Here is a 20,108-nt window from a genome sequence, read left to right as displayed (position 1 = left end):
GAGGCAGTGAGTGAGTGAGACAGTGAGAGAGTGAGAGTGAGTCAGTGAGTGAGTGAGAGTGAGACAGTGAGAGAGTGAGAGAGTGAGGCAGTGAGAGAGTGAGAGTCGGGTTTTAATTGTATCTATGCATTTTTTGATCTGATATATTTGCGTACAGGGATTAGTAATACTATGTTGTTTGTTTATTTTATTCTTTTACTTAATATTAGATTCCAATCTTTTATTTCACTAACTTATTTTGTTTTTAATTATATTTCTTCTTCACCAGCTAGGGTAGTTCTATTAAATATTGTTAAAGACTGTGTTGCTGAATGGGATTCCTACTGAAATCTGAAGTTTGAGTGGTTCAGTGATGTGTAGACCAGATGTAGCAGGAAACACAAAATAAACTCTCAGTTACCAAGGATCATCTTATGCAAAAGCTTGCTTAGTTCTGGGTGTATTTTTTTCCTATTAGCCAGAATATTAGTTATTGATTTTACAATCTTGGTTTTTTCCACATACATGAAATGAATCAGGCATATCAGTGTATTAGAGGACCTCTAGGACAAACAAAACCCCCAAGTGGTGCAAAGAGCTAGGAGCTCAGATGCTAGTGGAAAGATAGAGAGTTTTGAATCTACCTCGAGGAAGCTCAGAAAATACCTGATAACCAACTTCAGAAAACTCAGTTGTTAAAAGCCCTTAGAGTGTTGTTCCACTCTGATTCCCAGGGGTTGCCATGAGTTTCAATTGACTTGAAGACAAATGGTCTAGAGTCAGAAGAAAATAATAGTACTTTTCTTCATAATACGTGTTTATAATGGGTTTAAGAAAGAAGAAGGGATGAAAATTGGACCTACTCTTTTGATTGTGCTGATGGATTCCTGCACATCCCCAATGAACATGTCAGCCCTTATTAAATGGTACTTTTAAATATAGATGGTTTAATACATGTCAATTTCAGTTCAATGAGGCTGTTAAAATCATGATCTATTAATACACGAAGCTACCAAATTGCATGCTCGACTATTAATAAAAAGGTTGTCCGTTCACACTCAACCAGAATTGTCTCCGAAGACATGACTGTCTACTGACTCTAAAAGGTCAGAGCTTTAGAAATTCTGTAGATTGTGATTCTGCAGTGTCTTACTTCCTGTTCTGGTTTACTTCTCTAGTTTCTAATACCCATTTGGATAGTTTCACAGACCCGGTAGAAAAAAATTATGATTAAAAGGTTTGCTAAGGAAGTTAAAAGTTGTAATGCTAGTGAGAAATATTCAGGGTAGTTGTTTAACAGGGCATGTTACAAAGTTTCATGTCTGCTGATAAATGCCCAAAGGGTAAAGCTTTTTGCTATAAGCTTCAACCCAAAGGCATGCAGCTTAAAATCCAGGGGCCCACAGCAAATTTAGCTCACTGAATAAAGTATCCAGGGTACACCATTCCAGTAAGCCTCAACACAGTGACAGCTTCAGGACTGTGGGTCAGCAACTCCAACTTCCCCAATTAAGTGCCCAGAGGACCCTCACTCTGCAAGCCAGCCTCCTGCACAAAAGCACTCAGCATTACTTGCTGGGAGGTTTAGGAAATCCATCACTGTCTTCCCTGCTGTGGCTCCTGGTTCTGTTACTGCTCTTCGGATGGAGCTATCATCTGAATCCTGGAGGTGCACTGGACAGGTATCTCTGGTCCAGAGGTACTCCACTTCTGGATCTTGGTAGTAATAAGATCTCCAATCCTCCTCCTCAGAGGGCTCATGTTATGCCCAGTAGGATGGCACTCTGGGAATCTCATTCACAATTACTCACAGGTGAATCCTATTAAGATATTCTTCTACCTGATTACCAGCCCCATACAGAGAAAGGTCCTTTGGTAGGAGTCCCAGACTACGACTAAAAGAGCTGCATTAAATAATCCACTGTGCCTGCAGATTTTGCTCTGCACACGGGCAACTTGTGAAAAGGAGGCAAAATAAGAGATGGTGAAGCTCATATTTATAACACAATTCTGATATGTTGAAGCAGCTCCTTATTTTTTGGTCGTACTATTTTATTGCTCTCTCCTCTTGTTGATTTATAACACAGAATAAAAACAAACAAGCAAAGAAAAAGAAAGCAAGGCTGGGGGGTGAAAGGGAGGGGGAGGGTAAGAGGACAATAAGATAATACAACCAAAAGAGAAGGAACTGCATTAGCACATTTCTATAAACACCCAAGTATTTTGATGCTATGAGCTAGGCATTAGGTTCTTAACTCTAAGTTTGGGGATTCAAGTCCATCCATTGCTCCACAGGAGAAAGTTGAGGCTGTCTGCTCCCATAGAAAATGTAGTGTCAGAAACTATATGGTCCCTCTGAGTTGGATTGCTTGCTTGCAATTCAACTTTATTTATTGATTCAAATTTGAACTTGACATATGTAAGTGAGAAATTAAAGTATAAATATATACCTTTTCAAGTATTAGTGACTAGAGCTGTAAAATGATTCATTATATTTTGATTTATTTACTGCTTTAGTTTTGATTTCCCATGAAAGCCAAAATAAAGCGACTATGTATTAGTCTATAAAAATGAATATAAATAGGTGTCTGGTGTAGGCAGCTTTTGGCAGCAGTTGCTTTTATGATCCATCATTACCTTTTGAGTGGGATGCAGACACTTTCATCTTAGGCATAATAATAGTTAAAATAATTAAGCATAAGTTTGAAAATATTTCCTGAAACTTTCTTCCTAGGTACACTCTGAAAATGAAGAGGATTTAATATTAACAATAATTTGATAAAGTCATTGAGCGATTATATGTTTGAAGTATGCTGTTTGGGAAAAAGTATTTCCTGTGAAATATCTCCTATGGATACAGTGTAAGAATTCTAGCATGTATGCTCTCATTTGTGTGAGCTAGCATACATTTCAAAGATGCTTCAGTGAAGGGTTGGGTTAATGTTAGGGTGTGACTATCAGGCACCTTACATAAACAACATAACATATCATTACACTAGTCACGGCAATTTAAGATTGTATTGTCCGAAGTACTTTGTGTGTTTTGATGAGATAAAAGTCATGTTGTTGTTGTTGTGGATGTTTTTGTTCGGTGCTGTAAAGTCTGTTCAGGCTCATAACAATCGTATGTGCAACAAAAGGAGACAATGCCAGGCCCTGTATTTTGTGACCTTTAATGCATTCATAATACCATGAATTCACCACCTCTATATGGTTTCAACACATTTTCATGGCCTCAAAGAAAACCCAGTACTCATTGATGAATCATTTATGCTTCATCTTTCCACTTAGCTGTTGCTGTTGTTAGATCCCAGTTAGGTGTCACCAAGTCAGTTCCTTCCCGTAGGGACCCTGCGTCCAACAGAAGGAAGCTCTGGCCCGCCTTGCGCCATCCTTACAGTCGTTTTAATGACCGAGGCCAGTGCAGCACGCCCCTGTGCCACTTCATCTCCTTGAGGACCTTCCTCTTACCAAGACTGAGGCTCTTTTTCAGGCACTGGTCTCTCCTGACAGCATGTCCAAAGTATAGAAGACTGACTCTCACCGTCCTAGCCTGCAGGGAGCACTCTGGCCAGACTTCAAAGACAGATCGGTTTGTCCTTTTAGCAGTCGATGGTGTTTTCAATATTGTCCTCCAGCATGACAATTCAATTAGCTCTTGGTAAGATTTTTGAAAATTATTAGCATTTTCTATATGCACTTAAATCTTTTGTACATTTCACATCAATGAAATCATATAATCTCATCTTCGTAACTAAATTCATTTATTTTATATATTTTTTCTCTTCTCTTTTGTTGCAGCCTGTACTGTATTCATTGTTTGATTAAATCGTAGTCCACTGTGTAGACAGATTAGATTTTATTTTATCCACTCACCATTTGTTAAAAAAAACCCAAAAGTCATCAAGGACTGCAGCATCCAATAAGAATTACACTCACTATGAAAGAAACCCAAATTCTCAAAACTGGACCAATGGAAAACGTCATAACAAATGGAGAAAAGATCAAAATTTCCAGTTCAATCAATTTGGGTTCATCACCTTGTGCTGTGAATTTGGTCTATGAATTTAAGAATAAATCTGTTTTGGTTGGCACTAAATGAATACATTTTAAACACTTAAAAAATGCTATCACCTTAATCTCAAGGTACTAATACTTTTGCTCTGTTTACTTCTTTGAGGGAATTTCTTTTTCTTCTTCATTTTTTTTACTATAAATTAGACAAAAGTTTACATTTTAGATCATCAACTTTTATCAGCAGCACCTTAAAGTATTAATCAAACATCCAATAGTTTATTGTATCCAACAGTTTAAAGTACTGAGCAAACCTTGATTTCCCATCTCCCTCTATCATTCAGGTTAATTCCTCTATCACTCAAGTTAATCCCTATTAATACTTGATCTCACTGTTTTATTTTTCCTCCCTTGCTTTTTTCACCTGGCTAATATTTAAAATCTGTTTCTTTTTATATCTAAGTTTTTACCCCACCCCACCCTTTTATGAGGGGTCTCCTATAATATGTGTCCTTTTGTAATTGGCTAATTTCACTCAGTCTAATGTTGTCTGAGTCGATCCATGTCATGAGTTGTTTTGTGGTTACCTCTTAGTTTCTAGTGATGCACAGTATTCCATGGTGAGTATGTACCCGATTGTCTTTATCCTGGGCACTTAGATTGTTTCCATCTTCTTGCTATTATGAACAGTGCTGCCATGACCATGAATGGGCATATGTTTGTGATATGCCTCTAAACATTTTAGGGTACAGACCCAGCAGAGGTATTGCTGGATCATGTAGCATTTCCTAGCCAGTTCTGTGAGGTAGTGGCACATGGCTTTCCAGCCATTCTACATCTTTACAGGTCCACCAGCAGTGTATGATGGTTCCAATCTCTCTGCACCCTCTGCAGCATTTATTGCTTTTGTTTTTCAATTGGATTGTCATTTTCCATGTAATACAGTATCTTATCCTTGCTTTTTTGCCTGCTGCAAAAAATTATGGATCCAAGTAAAATAAAAATGCTTAGTAACTTCAAACTTTTTTTCAGCTTATCATTATGTATAATGGTCCAGTTGTGAGGATTTTTGTTTTCTTTACATTGAATTGTAATCCATACTGAATACTATAGCTTTGAAACTCATCTTCACTTTGGTAATTCATAATTGTTTTAATTTTTTGTGGCCTTGCTAACTTGTGATCTTGATCATTTCTTCATATGTTTGCTGACTGGACATCATCTCTAGTGAAAAATCTGTTCATGTTCCTTGCCCACTGTTTAATTCGGCTAGTTTTCTTTTTCTCATTGAGGTGTTGCAGTTTTTTTATAGATCTTAGAAATAAATCACTTGCCCATGGCATCATTATCAAAAACGATATTCCCACACCCTGAATTCTCTGTTTATTCATCAAAAGTCTTTTATTTGGTAACAGTTTTATTGGCATGAAGTTTACATATCATAGAATTTAATAATTCAATCATATTAACAGTTCTTTACCGGTAATCATTGCCACAATCAATTTCACTCATTTTCTTCTTTGTAGAATTCATTGGAATCAACTACCAGTTTCCCCACAACTTCCTCTGTCATAACCAACCAAAATCATTAATGTAGTCACTGTACTTATAGATTTACTATCCTGAGTTTCATATGCAGAAAACCATGCCAAGGAAAAAACAACAATGTAAACTAAAACAGAGAAAAATCTCAATCAAAAAGAAAGCAGAACATATTTAAAACTAGAACAAATCTAAAATGGGTCAAAAGAGAGAGCAGATGGTATAGTGCTAAATTTTAACTAAATTTAATCTGTAATAATCCACTTTCTTGAAAGAAAAAACAGTTTTATTGTCATATCATTCAAATATCATACAATTCAAGATATAAGTGCAACAGCAAAGTGTGGCATAGAAACTAGATTTTGACAAGCTATTATAAAGAACAGCATCTGGGGCAGCAGTTTTCACTTGTGGGTTGTGACCCCTTTGGGGGTCAAATGACCCTTTCACAAGGGTCACCCAATTCACAACAGTAGCAAAATTATAGTTATGAAGTAGCAACGAAATAATGTTATGGTTAGTGGATCACCACAACATGAGGAACTGTATTAAAGGATCGCGGCATTAGGAAGGTTGAGAACCACTAAGCTGGGATTTTAAAGGCTCATCTTCAAAAAAGCAGGCATCTCAGTGAGGCATGAACTAAGACCACATGGAAGATGCTCACCAGCCTTTGTGATCCAAGAACTGTAAATAATAAAATCAAAATCTGAGAGAGGGAATGGCATCAGATCATAAATTGTGAGCAACTGGTTTGCAGAAGACTCTGAATGACAGTAGAAGCCCAAATCCATTTGCAAGGTCCACACGTGGACTAAGCCTCGGTGAATTGACCGTGACCATAGTCAAAGGATGTGAATAGCCTTGCTTTACAGACAGAAAGCATTGTGGAGTTGATTATGATGGATGTACTTAGGTTAAAATTTTATATATCATTTGATCTCACTTTTATCCGATTTTAAAGGTCTTTCAGATAAAAGATAAAAGTATAGGGGAACTATACATCGATTAAGCCTCCAGTGAATCATCTCCAACCATAGACCAGCGTTGTTTCATGCAGCTTTTTTTTCATGCACCGTATATAGGGAAGTGGGCTATTGCAGTGGGCTCAGGGGAAATGGAGATAAATCGTTTTGATCATAACTTGTTTGCAATTTCAAAAACAATGATAAATTATGTATTTAAATATATTTGATTAGTTCTGTTTTATTTTAGCACTATTTTGTATACTGTTTTGATTTTGTGAGATGGATTTTCAAATGAAAATTATGAGTCTGTATAAGTGAATTCAAAAAAGTATTTCTACAAACACATAGAAACCTTTATTAAACAAAGGCATCAAAAAGTGCAACTATTTTATATCCACCCCTTTGTGATATCAACCCTTAATATTTTCTTTTCCTCTTGTTCCCTCTCTCTGTAATAGCATACATACAAAATTCTAACTCAAAGAATACGTAACTTATGCCATGTATTTGCATTTCTACAAAAACCCTTAGATGATTCTGAATCAGAGGCTATTATATTTAATAAACCTCATTGCAGGGTTTATCATAAAAATGAGTTATTGTAGTTTAAATTTTAAAGTCTGATGTGATTTGGTATGTGGTATATTACACAAAAGCATTTGTACTTTTAAATTCAAAATATTAAAGTATTAAATTTCTAGAGCTGTTGAATAATCTCCAGACATTTAAACTTAACTTTTCATAAAATAAACTTTCTGAATTTTATATGATTATAAACAACCAGATGTATACACTTCAGGAAAATTAAGAGATAAGTATGTCAAATTAATTTAAATGCTTCTGAGAGATGACAAATTTTTCTTTTAAATCCCACAACAGAATATATATATAATGGATATTATTTCTACACCCACATTATATATCTGCATTGTATTTATAAAAACTACAGCCATATTCTATTATAATTATTTCCAAATATTAACACATCATGTTGTTTTTTTTTCAAATTACTTATACATGTTTTAGAAGATATTTTACTGTGAAATGAGTGAGCTTATGGAGATCAATTTTCATCAACAATGTGCATACATTTTGTTTCATGTCATTGCAATTCCCACAATTTAACATCATTTACCATATGTCCTCCATTTTGTTGTTATTTCCTTTCCTCTTTTTTCCCTAAACCCGCTGAAACTTGCCCTTCACTAAAGTTTGCACTTTTCATGTATAATGGTTGACTACTGTAAAGTGTGCACATGTCTTGTGTATATTTTAGCTATGAATGCTTTGTATTACTTTTTGTATTATAGAAACTGCCACCTGTTTGTTACTTTCTCATACTTTCTTGACTTGCATGTTGCTATGAGGCTGTAAGCCATACCCCCAAAGCCCGGGTCATTTCATCTACCTCAGTCACTTCATATGCAAAAAGTTATTCACTTTAATTACTGTATATGAAATATATAACTAGTGTAGCCTAATATGGATTACTTAGAGAAGTAAAACCAGTAACATTTATGTATGTGTGTATATATATAAATAAATAAAACAAATATGTAAATGTATATGAAGAAAATTATTCACACCATTGTTGAAATGAGAGATTTCAATGTCTCTATTTCAGATGTTAAGGGGAGGCTTCTCCTAACCCATATAGTTTTAGAGCTCATGAACCCAAGATGAGCCAGCAGATCATAGATTTGTGGCTACGAAGACAAATTCATGGTTGGCCTATCACACGGCCAGTCAGATGGCAGGTCACTGATGACCTCCAGGCATCCTCAGGCCTGGTTAGAGTAAGTTCAGAGACCCAGAGTCAGATGATGAACCACATGCAGGATTCCAACCCAGCAAAAAGCAAGCAAGCTTTTTGACAGTGTCCATTTACATTGGAAGTAGGTCACATTCATGAGGAGATTTCTCTTCAATTAATGAACTGTTGCTCATAGTAGATCTCATTATGGCGGTGATTAAATTGTATTAGGGGATTACTACATAATACTGATACAAACAAGTTGACACATAATCTTAACCATCCCAAAGTGGATGCATTAAACAGAATTATTTCTAGTACTGAGACTCTGGATACATGTGTGTGTGCAAGCTTGGCCGATCGAAGCCACAAGCCACTCCATGGGAGAAAAGTGAGGCTCTCATGTCCTGTAAATATTTAGTCTTGGAAACCCTAATTGCGGTTCCCATGAGTTGCAATTGACTGATAGCAGTGGGTTTGGTGCTCAGATTTTATTTGAACATTAACAATGCTGCACCATTTTTCTCCGAGGATAAAGATGAAACCTATCTGAAAAACAAGGGTGGTAATGCTCTCATTGAGGAGCATTGTTGGGATATTATAATTTTTTTTGGAGGGTTTTCACTCATATTTCAGATTACAAAGCTGAGAAACTGATTTCAAACACATCCAGGATGAGTAGCATGAAACTCCAAAGGTTTTAGCATTGTCTAAGAGATGTGCTCAATTTTACAAACAGTCCACTGGAATTTTAATTGGAATTGTGTTTGACATATAGAAACGCTACAAATAAACCAATATTTCCCAACTTTTTTTTGTTGTTGTGTATTTTATTTATTTATTTTTTTAATTAATCAATTTATTGGGGCTCATACAATTCATCCCAATACATAGATCAATTGTGTAAAGCACATCTATACATTTGTTGCCCTCCTCATTCCCAAAATTCTCTTGCCTCTTGGGTTCCCGGAATCTGCTCATTTTCCCTCCCCCGCCCCTTTCCCTTCCTCCTCCCCTTTCCCCCATGCACCCTTAATAATTTATAAATTATTTTTGTATCTTACATTACACTGTCCGGCGCCTCCCCTCACCCACCCCGCTGCTGCCCGTCCCCCAGAGAGGAAGCCATACGCGGCTCCCTGTGATCCATTCCCCCTTACTACCTCCCCCTTCCCTCCTGGTATCTCCACCGTCGCCCCCGGTCCCGAGAGGCTCCTCTGTCCTAGATTCCCTGCGCTTCCAACTCCCATCCGCACCGCTGTGCATCATCTGGTCTAACCAGGTCTGCAAGGCGAAACTGGGGTCCTGGTAGTTGGGGGGAGGAAGCGTTCAAGAACTAGAGGAAGGTTGTGAGTTTCATTATTGCTATACTGTACCCTAAGTGACTCATCTCCCCACTCCCCCTCTGCAAGGTATGTCCAGTTGTCTAGAGATGGGCATTGGGTCTCCATCGCGCGCCACCCTCATTGACAAGGATATTTCTTTTCTCCCCGCCTTTGGTGTTTAAAGCCTGGTCCCTTTGGCCCTTCATGATCACACATGTTGGTGTGCTGCTTCCATGTGGGCTTTGTTGCTTCTGGGCTAGATGGCCGCTTGTTTACTTTCAAGCCTTTAAGTCCCCAGACGCTATAGGTCTCGATAGCCGGGCATCATCAGCCTTCTTCACCACACTTACTTATGCACACATTCATCTTCAGCGTTTATGCGTGGAAGGTGGTCACACAATGATGGTTTTTGTTATTTGGTGTCTGCTTCCTGTTCCCTTCAGCACGTCGTGTTCGCACAGGCTCATGTGCTTCTTCTCTGTGGACTTTGTTGTTTCTGAGCTAGATGGCTGCTTGTTTGCCTACAAGCCTTAAAACACTGAAAGTTTCAAATTGTGTATCACCTTTCCTCCCTGTCTTTGTGTATCTTTTCTTTTAAGCTCACAATTTATATATATTATATATATATACTAGAGATCATATTCACCCAAGGATGTGCTGCTAAGCATATAATGTGGTTTTAAAAATTATTTTAATATCTTCATGCAGATCTATATTAACTTTACTTTTTTTCTATATTTGAGCGATTTTCATGAAGCATTGTGGGGTTTAAAATTCTCTATGGTTTTACTTAGCTATATAAACAGTCACCTTAATATGCAATAATGTGTAGAAATAACCCGCATGAACTTTTTCGTTAGGATTTATTTCTCATTTTCTTCAGATCTAGGGAAAACACTTTTGTGCTACCTTCAACAATTGCATAAAATGTATTAAGTGTAAGAAAGGTCACTTTCCTATGAATATATCTATATTCCAAGGCTCCCGTCATAGAAAGAATGGATCAATGATCTTTATATTCCAAAGCAGAAGAGTGGAGAATAAATCTTCCCATAATGATGCCAGACTTTTAAAATATTCTTCAGAAACAATGATAAATTTTATAAAATAATCACAAAATAATATCTTTCATGCTACATATGATAGCAGGTGTATTATGTTTTTTCAATTTATAAACTATTTCAAAAATTATACATTTTTAAGTCATAGCTGATTGACTCTTTTGCTACTAAATTAATATCAAGCATTTTTGCATCAAAATAGATATCATCTATGACATCACAATATTTTCATAAATATTTGTGATAAATGAAATAGTTTATTACTAAAAACTTTTAAAAATCATTTTACTGGGGGCTCATACAACTCTTATTACAGTCCATAAATCCATCCATTGGGTCAAACACATTTGTACATTGGTTGCCATCATCATTCTCAAAACATTTTCTTTCTACTTGAGCCCTTGGTATCAGTTCCTCATTTCTCCCCCCTCCCTCCCCCCTATCCTCCCTCACAAACACTTGGTAATTTATAAATTATTATTTTTTGTCATGTCTTACACTGGCTGACATCTCCTTTCACACACATTTCTGTTGTCTATTCCCCAGGGAGGGAGTTCTATGGAGATCCTTGTGATCGGTTCCCCCTTTCTACCCAACCTTACCTCCACCCTCCCGATATTGCCACTCTCACTACTGCTCCCGAGGGGTTCATCTGTCCTGGATTCCCTGTGTTTTCAGTTTCTACCTGTACCAGTGTACATCCTCTGGTCTAGCCATATTTTTAAGACAGAATTGGGATCATGATAGTGGGGGAGTTTTTTATTACTAATCATTTTCAAGAACATAGAACAATTGCTTCTAGCAATAGAACTCAACAGTTTTGTCATTTAAAGAAATTTTAAAAATATACGTGGATCCAACTTCTGATTTTATATAAAATTAACACATAATGGTTATAACACCAATTTAATGAATTTCTGAATTAAATGTGGGTATAAAATCATTTATGTTAATATTAATTTTAATGACTCAGTCAGATGCAATGTATTACTTAATATTTATATAGCATTTAAGTTTTCAAAATTGTGAACTATTATTCATGTCATTCAGGTGCTACCCAATAACCCATTACTGAGACCTGGTTACACGCTCCTAAGCTTGGAGTACAAAAATAATACACGAAATGGACACCTTTCCGTAGTGGGAATTTATCCTCTGAAGAGGCTATCACATATGTAGTTCTAGGCACTATACTGAAATAGACCTAGCTATTATAAAAATGATAATTAAAAGGGACAAATTTAACCCCGAAATAGCATAAAGGTATATCTCTTTATGAGAGTATGATGAACTAGCCTGGTGTGATTGTCTTTTTGTGACAACATGGTTCCTCCGTAGGGACATTTGGTCGGAGTTTTGTCTGTCAATCAGGTCTCAGCTTGATTGGAAGACAGGGTCTCTTCTTTCTCCCTGGTAATTGGACCAGCGTGCTGCTGACTGAGTTAGCTGCTCTGCCTCAACTGTGTGATGCGTTACATTTGGGCTGAGCTAATCCACGGATCGTGGTGGATCGTGTCCTGCACTGTGTCCTGCATCACTGCATCTTGAGGCTCCATTGCAACCTGTTTTGTTATGCTACTACTTCACTATTGGCCTCTGCTGTGCCTCAACATCTCATCTCCCTGCTGCTGCTGCCCCACCTTGCCATGCCTGCAGTCTGCGGGCCGACTCTGCTCATCTTGCCCGCATGCAGGCTCTCTACCTCCCACCAGCCACTGCACTGCCTGCCTCCATGTCTTTGCACTAGCAGCCAGCGTCAGTATATTAGCTGTCCCATGAAAGTGCATTGAACTGAGCCCTCCGTGCTGCTGTGTGGACTAATTAGCTGTGTATATTCCTTCTTGCTATATAAACCTATCCATATATATATATATTCATAAATATCCTGGTTTTGTTTCTCTAGAGAACCTTGCCTAACACATCAGGTAAAGTGTGTTTGTAACAGATTAAAAAATATATGTATAGTGTATTTATTGTGAAGACTCTGAAAGAACATATAAAAATTGTGGATCATTTTAAGTAAAAGTATTGATAGTTAATTCAATGTATCCTATCTAATTCAATTAATGTTACTTATGACCAGACATTGTCAATCGTTTTAGAATTAACCCTAAAAGTAAAGTGAAAACTGCATGCATATCTAGCTACAATGATATATTCACACCAAATATAACTTATGCTATCTTCTTAATGAAAAATTATGTTTAATGGATAAGGTACATACTTCTAAACTGAACTATTTTGCTAGTAGGATGACCATTGTCTGTTATCTTTGAATTATCTCTCAAATGCTTATCTCAATATAGCATATTCTTTTATTTTAATAAATTATTTCTTATATGGATTATGTCTCAAATATCCAGCCATTCAGTAGTTTTGATTAATTGGATGATTAAAAATATAAAACAAAAGCAAAAAAAAAGAAAATTTACACAGTAATACTTTGAAACAAATGAGTTTTATATATATAATTTTGTTTGCTTTGATTTTAAATAAATATGCCTAAATTTTCTGGCACTAAAAATATTTCATTGTCATTTTCCTGATATTTTGTTGATTTCAACCCTTGATCTTTTATTCTGAATATAACCTTATTTGAAAGATATTTGTGATAACCAAAATTGGGAGGATAAAGGCATGACGTGGCTAGCTTACAAACTTTCATAGGTGGGGGAATATATTCATAAGATTATTGGATTATGGTATAGGTGTTTACATGTGTATAGAATATTTTCTTTTTTTTTTCACTTAAAGAATGTTTTGTTTAAATAGGTGCAGCACATTTTTTAACGCATTTTAGTTTTATTCTGTAAGGTACAGATTTGATCTTATTGTTTTGTTTAAAAGTTACTTATGGCTAAAGAGTTGTGTAAGAGTGTCAAGTTGCCAAGGGGTTGTCTGTAGCAGTTACATAATCTCCTGTCAACTTGTGAAGGGGTGGAGTCTAGCCTGTCAATCAGGTCATATCCAATGAGGCCTCTGTGTGGGCATGGCCATCTCCTGAAGATTCTGGAAACTCCTGTATTCCTCTCTGGAGGCAAGATACACTTTGCTTCATATTCCCATTGTTAAGACACATGGAGAGGTGCTGACAGAGCCAGAGGCCTGAGGCTGGAGAAGACATGTGGAGACCCACGCCAATGCTGAGATGAGTTGCTTCCACTGCCACTGGAGCCGCAAGACACAGTCTCCATGCTGGAATCATGGTCCCATATTTGTAATCCTCAGCTTGAAGTCATCCTCACAATTCTGAGGTTGCTCATGGGAGACAATAGCAACATACTTTAACAAAGTATAAGTATAATAAAGTTCAATTTTAAATAAGGGTCTTTGAAAGCAACGCCATCTTCATAGAATTTAGACTGAAATTATTTCCATTATCTATTCTCTTTTCTGTTTTCTGTCTTCCTCCTTTTCTTCTAAAAACTGTATGTTGATTTGGGGTTTTTTTCCCCAACAGTTTCATTGGCATATCATACTATTCAATAGTCCAATCACATCAAGAAGAGCTGTACAAAAATCAACACCATCAATTTTAGAACATTTTCTTTATTCTTGTACTTATCATCACTAACTCTTCATTTACCCCAACCTCCCCTGCCATACCACCAAGGAACAATTAATCCAGTTACTAGCTCTATATATTTGCATATCCTGGATTTCATATACACAGAAACATTAGAGAGCAAACAACAAATGGAAGTTAACAAGAATGACAAAGTAAAACTGATGAAAACCTCAATTGAAAAGAAAACAGAAAGTGTTAAAAAAACCAGCAAATTTAAATGTATCATAAAGGGGATCGAATGATAGGGTATTAAATTTTAGCATAACTGCATCTGCAACAATCTACTTTCCAATACTTTCGGCTTGTTAGCACGGCCAGTCACATTCCTGGTCCTGATCAGAAGGATCATTTGTATTTCCCCTTCTCTTTTTTTTTTTCCTTTACAAACCTGAAACAGCTTTAAAATAGGTCAAAAGGGAGATCAAATGATACTTTATTACATTTTGACCTGATTATTTCTGCCATAAAACAGGGCTATTCACATCCCTAAACTGTGATCAGAAGGGATTCACCAGAGGCTTCCTCCTTGTTTGGATCCTGCAAATGGATTTTGTCCCTTTTCATAGTGGTTGTTTTGATTTTGTTTTGCTTTGTTTTTCAGATTCCTTCTTGGAATTTATGTGAAGCATTTAATGACTTTCTTATAAAGGCTTGGGCATTCCTGCAAAGCTGTAACTTAGAATCAAGTTTCCAGGGAACACAGAAAGTCAAATTTGGTTTGATGATCCTCACAGTTAATTCTGTTATGTTCCAAGCAGTCAGCAGGCAGGATTGGAGTTCATTAGCCCTCTGGAATTCTAGGGGAATTGGATTTTTAATTTCAGTGTAAAATAAATATAAATAAAATATTGGATTGAAAGGCAGTGGTGAAGGGTTGGGAATGGATTAGTTTCAGGAAGCAAGAAAATCCTAAAGGTTTTTCTCTTGGTGAAATTAAAAGGGGCAATCAATATTAGCTGTGTTATATTTGCTTCCCTGGTGGCCCAATGGCTCAATGGCTTAGCATTGAGCTGCTAAGCCCCAAAGAAGCAGGCTTCCCCCAGGAAACTTCCAGCTGCCCCGCTGGAGAAAAATGAGGCTTTCGACTCCCATAAAGAATTAAACAGTCTTAGAAACCTACTCTGAAATGTACTCAGAAATTCTACTCTGTCCAGTAGGGTCACTATGAGAGAATGACAATGAGTTATATTTGTTAGAGAGCTACTTGAGCATTTTTATTAATTAAAGAGTCAATAAAATATGAACCTGAAAGTCGTTTCTGAGAAGTCAGTTACTCTCTACTTGAATATATGGGGGGGTTCTGAAGGGCTGCTGCCATGATCATTCTGAGAGAGATTTCATTTCCTTAAGAGTTGAAAATCCCATTGACTTTCTGTGTACTTCATTGTATCCAGACCAGTTTCCTTAATCTCTTTAAAATGATATTCATTCATGGTACATGAATAAAGTTTGCTATTCAGATAATCCTAGAAAACACTATTCAATGCCACTTATTTTGGCTTTGCTCCTCAGGAGTTCTTGGATTCTGGCTGGGTCCATATTTCTTCCATTGGACAGGCAGCTCCGCCTTCTTTTGTGCCTGGTTTGCTCATAAGTGAATATTCCTCTCTCTATCTGTCTATTGAAGAACATTGCTTTCCATGTGTATTTTAAATTGTATTTGTAGATTGCTAGAGGTAACCATTTCCAGTAAGAAATTCTATTTGGAACAGCTTATTTATGGCATTTTGTTTTGTTTACATTTTCACTTTTTTTCTGGCTTTCCATCTTGGAAAAACAAAATGAAAGTTGAAAACAAGTTAAATTCTAGTGATTCTGACTTGTCTCCAGTACCAGGACCACAATCTTGACTCATTATACCGGGTTGTTTTCTTGTCCTAGAAAACACTAGCTCTGCCCTTCTTGAAGACCTACCTGAAAGGGGCCACCACTGCCCCACCCTCATTCTTGTCAGTAAATCCCAACAGCAGCACCTTACCTCTAAATAGAAGTAAAAATAAAAATTCAGAAATTTCAAAATAGTTTCCTTCTAGAGAACATAAATGTTAAGGAAGCACATATATTTCATTATCTTAAATTCATACATTGTACCTTCCCTGTTCCTATCAGGAATAGATGTGTGTGAATTCTTAGCCACCGTTTGAGTCATGTCCTGGAAGCAAATGAAGGTCCTAAAAGCTTTTCAGCATCCATGTCTGTGCATTCCCTCGCCTTTGAGTAGGCTGATCTTCCTCAGTCATATTATCAGTGCCGTCCAACTCGAGGGACTCATCGATGAACACTGTATCTGACAAGGCTCTGCTCCTTCTCAGAAAGTGGCTAATGCCTCAGAAGTGGACAGCCCATTTCTTCTTTGTCATCATGTCTTATCCTGGAAACTCTCCTGAAACCTATTCCCCTTGGGTAACCTTGTTTGTATTCAAAATAGTGGTGTCATAGCTTTCAGCTACACAGCAACACAAAAGCCACTCCAGTATGCCAAATTGACACGTGGTGATGGTATGAGGGATATCGTTGATGACATCACATCAATCTTGGCTGTCAGGAATGAATACTAGAAAGATGTCTACTTGTGTTCTATTGATACACTGAGTGGATCAAAGCAAGCTATGAATAACATAGATAAGAATAAGAATTCCAGAACACTTTACTGTGATCATGCTGAACAAGTACATAGACCAAGGGAATGATGGGCGGTTTTAAATCAGGAAAGGTATACCTTAAGGTTGTATCATTTCTTCATACTTATTCATCCTATGTGTGAAGGGAATCACCTGAGATGTTAGAGTATAATTGTTTGTCATTGTGCTCATGCAAAACTTTTACATGGATCAAGAGGCAGTTATGAATAGAACAAGGGAATACTGCATGAATTAAAATCAGGAAGGGTGTATATAAGACTTATATCCCATCACCATACTTATTCAATCTGTGTGCTGAGAAAATCATCAGAGAATCTGGATTATATGAAGAAAAATACAGCATCAGGATTGGAGGAAGGCTTATCAGCAACCTGCGATATACAGAAAACCTAGTCTTGCTTGCTGAACGTGAGGACTTGAAGCACTTGCTGATGAAGATCAAGGATTGCAGCTTTCAGTACAGATGACAACTCTCTTTCAAAAACTTGATCAATAGGTAGCCTCATACTAAATGGAGAAAGATTGAAGTTAGCAAGGGTTCATCTAACTTGGATCCACATTCAAAGCTCAAGGAAGCAACAGTTAAGAAATCAAAGCATACTTTTACTTGGCAACCCCGCTGCACAAGATCTCATCAAAGTGTTCAGGAGCAACAGTTAATTTATACTACAGGCTATAATAACTTTTGACATGCTTTCTAAATATAAGTTGAATCTTATTAAATTAATTAATGTATTCATGATTAAATAAGAGTAAGTTCATTTCCTAGAATTGATTATGCAGGATGGAATATAGAGTATTGGGCAAACCTGAAGGCTTTCATATTAGATAAATAGTAGAAACATTAACTTTGTACATAACAGAATTATGTAATGAGAAATAGGACCTAATGCTAATTGCCCCCAGAAATCATTAAGTAGATCACTTAATGCTGCCTCTATAGGAAATTCCTCTTTTAGATGGTTAAGTTAATATAATTTTGTCAACTGTAACATAGTCCTAGAAACTCTCACACATTGCTTGCTAATCACATTTAATCAAAACTACTTAATTTTTTGGTCTGACAACTTCTGAGTTAGGTAACATTCCATCCCCAAACTACTTCAAAGCTTAAATGGAATACCCTTTAATTTTCTTATAATAGAGTAAACTTAAATTGCATGAGGACATTTCCCTCATTTAAAGTACTCAGAATTACATAACTTGAAACAATGGAATTTCTGGCAACAATAAACACTATTTTCACTCTTACTTCGAGTGAAGTGTGGAGTCATTTAAAATTTGAAATAACTTTCATTTAGCTGCCATATTTTGCTTTCTGAAAATGATTAGATAATCTATAGTTGTGACATATTTGTTTATTTTCTTGTTTGCAATGGGTGTATTGAATCAGGTAAGTGCCAATGTGTTATAACAAATAGAAACAGAATATAATACACTGGTTTGTACTAGATAAAATTAAATAGTTTTATGCACTTTTATGCAATAATCTGGAGAAAAGGTCAGCAGACATCTTCTGTTAAAAGTTGATATGACATCTTGCATCTACTAACAATGCTGTCTAAGCATAAACTTATCATCAGACAAGCGATAAATTGATCATTGCTATAATCCTTCATTCATAGGTCATATTTAGCTTATGATCTAAAAGACTCATCTCTTATGCATACCAAGTAGGACAATGAATATGGAAGACTACAATGAAGTGAAATTACTTTCTATGGCTCTTCTAATCATAGTCTTTGCAATTCCAACCAACTGACTGGGAGGGAGCATGCAAATAAGATAAAGAAAACTGGAATTCAGCGGTTGGTCAGTGTTGGCAGTCTGCTTGCTGAGTGTCAGAGTGAGCGATCTCAGAATGAAAAACAGAACATCCCACAACCATCACGCTTCAGAATCATCTTCACAGTGTGTTTCATGGTCCCTACCTGAAGTAGCAGAGATTATATACATCGTAGTACCTTGACAATAAGAAAAACAAGAGGAGACCTACTAAGACCACGAAACAGAAATGGGATTCTTGGCTCAAAGACAAAAGCAGGGACTGAGGGTTGAATGGCTGAGACGATGAGACCAGGAAAGAGATGGCTTCTGGCATGGTTGAGAAGAGCTGCTGCCATGGACAAAGTATTGTATCTTTAATATTTTCCAGCCCTGAATTATAATAAACTATTGTTGTTGTTGCTGTTAGGAGATGTTCGCTTTGTTCTCACTCATAGCAGCTCTATCTATGTACAAGAGGATGAAATTTCACCTGGTCCTGCACCATCCTCACAATTGTTCTTACGTTTGAGTCTCTGGTTGCAGCCATTGTGCCAATATGTCTTTTTGAAGGCCTCTCTTTTTTCGTTGCTCCTCTACTTTACCAAGTATGGTGTCTGTGGTAATTACATAATCTCTTGTCAATTTGAGACTTAAGAGTGAAGGGGTGAAGTTTAGCCTGTCAATCAGGTTGCAACTTGATGACCTCATTTGGAGGCACTAAGGAGATAATAGCTTGCTTGAGGTGAGACACAACCTCACTTCTTATGAGACATTACTGAAAACAAGCCTGATAGAGCTACATTGATGCAGCCAGAGCTCGGAAATCTGGTGAACTAGATGGAGACCCACGCCAGTGCTGAGATCCTTCTACCATCACTAGATCCACAAGATTTTTCACTCACTGGCCTGTGATCTTACTGCATTCGGCATCATTGCATATCTTTCGTGAGTCTGAAAAGGACTTTACAGATTGGTGTCAGACATATGAGCTAATATCAGACTTAAGGATTTGATGTGGACTGGACTGAGATGTGTTTTCAATATTCAACTGTTCTTGTATATAAAGCTCTTTCTTATACACATATGCATATCTATGAATGTGTTTCTCTAGTCTACCCAGACTAACACATTATGGAACTTGGGAGTGGGGTACTGGAGAAATAAATCATAAAGATGGAGAGTTGAGGTTTGTTCAGACTCTGCCTCAGGGTAGTTTTTCTTCTTTGGCTTGCCAGAGGTCAGATATGTCCATGCGGTTTACTGTATTGTCTTCTGGAAAGAATATGGTAAGTTAAAGTTTTGATTATTTTGTTTGGTTGCTTTCTTTGGAGCTTCTTTTTTGAGATGATGAAAATGAAAGTTGTTGATGTATATTTTTTTAACTCAGGGGAGAAATACCCCCTTGAATTTCTCAGGAAGCATGCTGCATAAGGAAAATGGCTGTCAGTAGATCAAAATGTCTCACAGAAATCTGGGCTCTGGCTTGATG

This window comes from Echinops telfairi, unplaced genomic scaffold (assembly GCF_000313985.2).
Source record: "Echinops telfairi isolate 266 unplaced genomic scaffold, ASM31398v2 ScPeMD7_11;HRSCAF=52, whole genome shotgun sequence".
Lineage (NCBI taxonomy): Eukaryota > Metazoa > Chordata > Mammalia > Afrosoricida > Tenrecidae > Echinops > Echinops telfairi.
Note: the sequence above shows the minus strand (reverse complement) of the source record.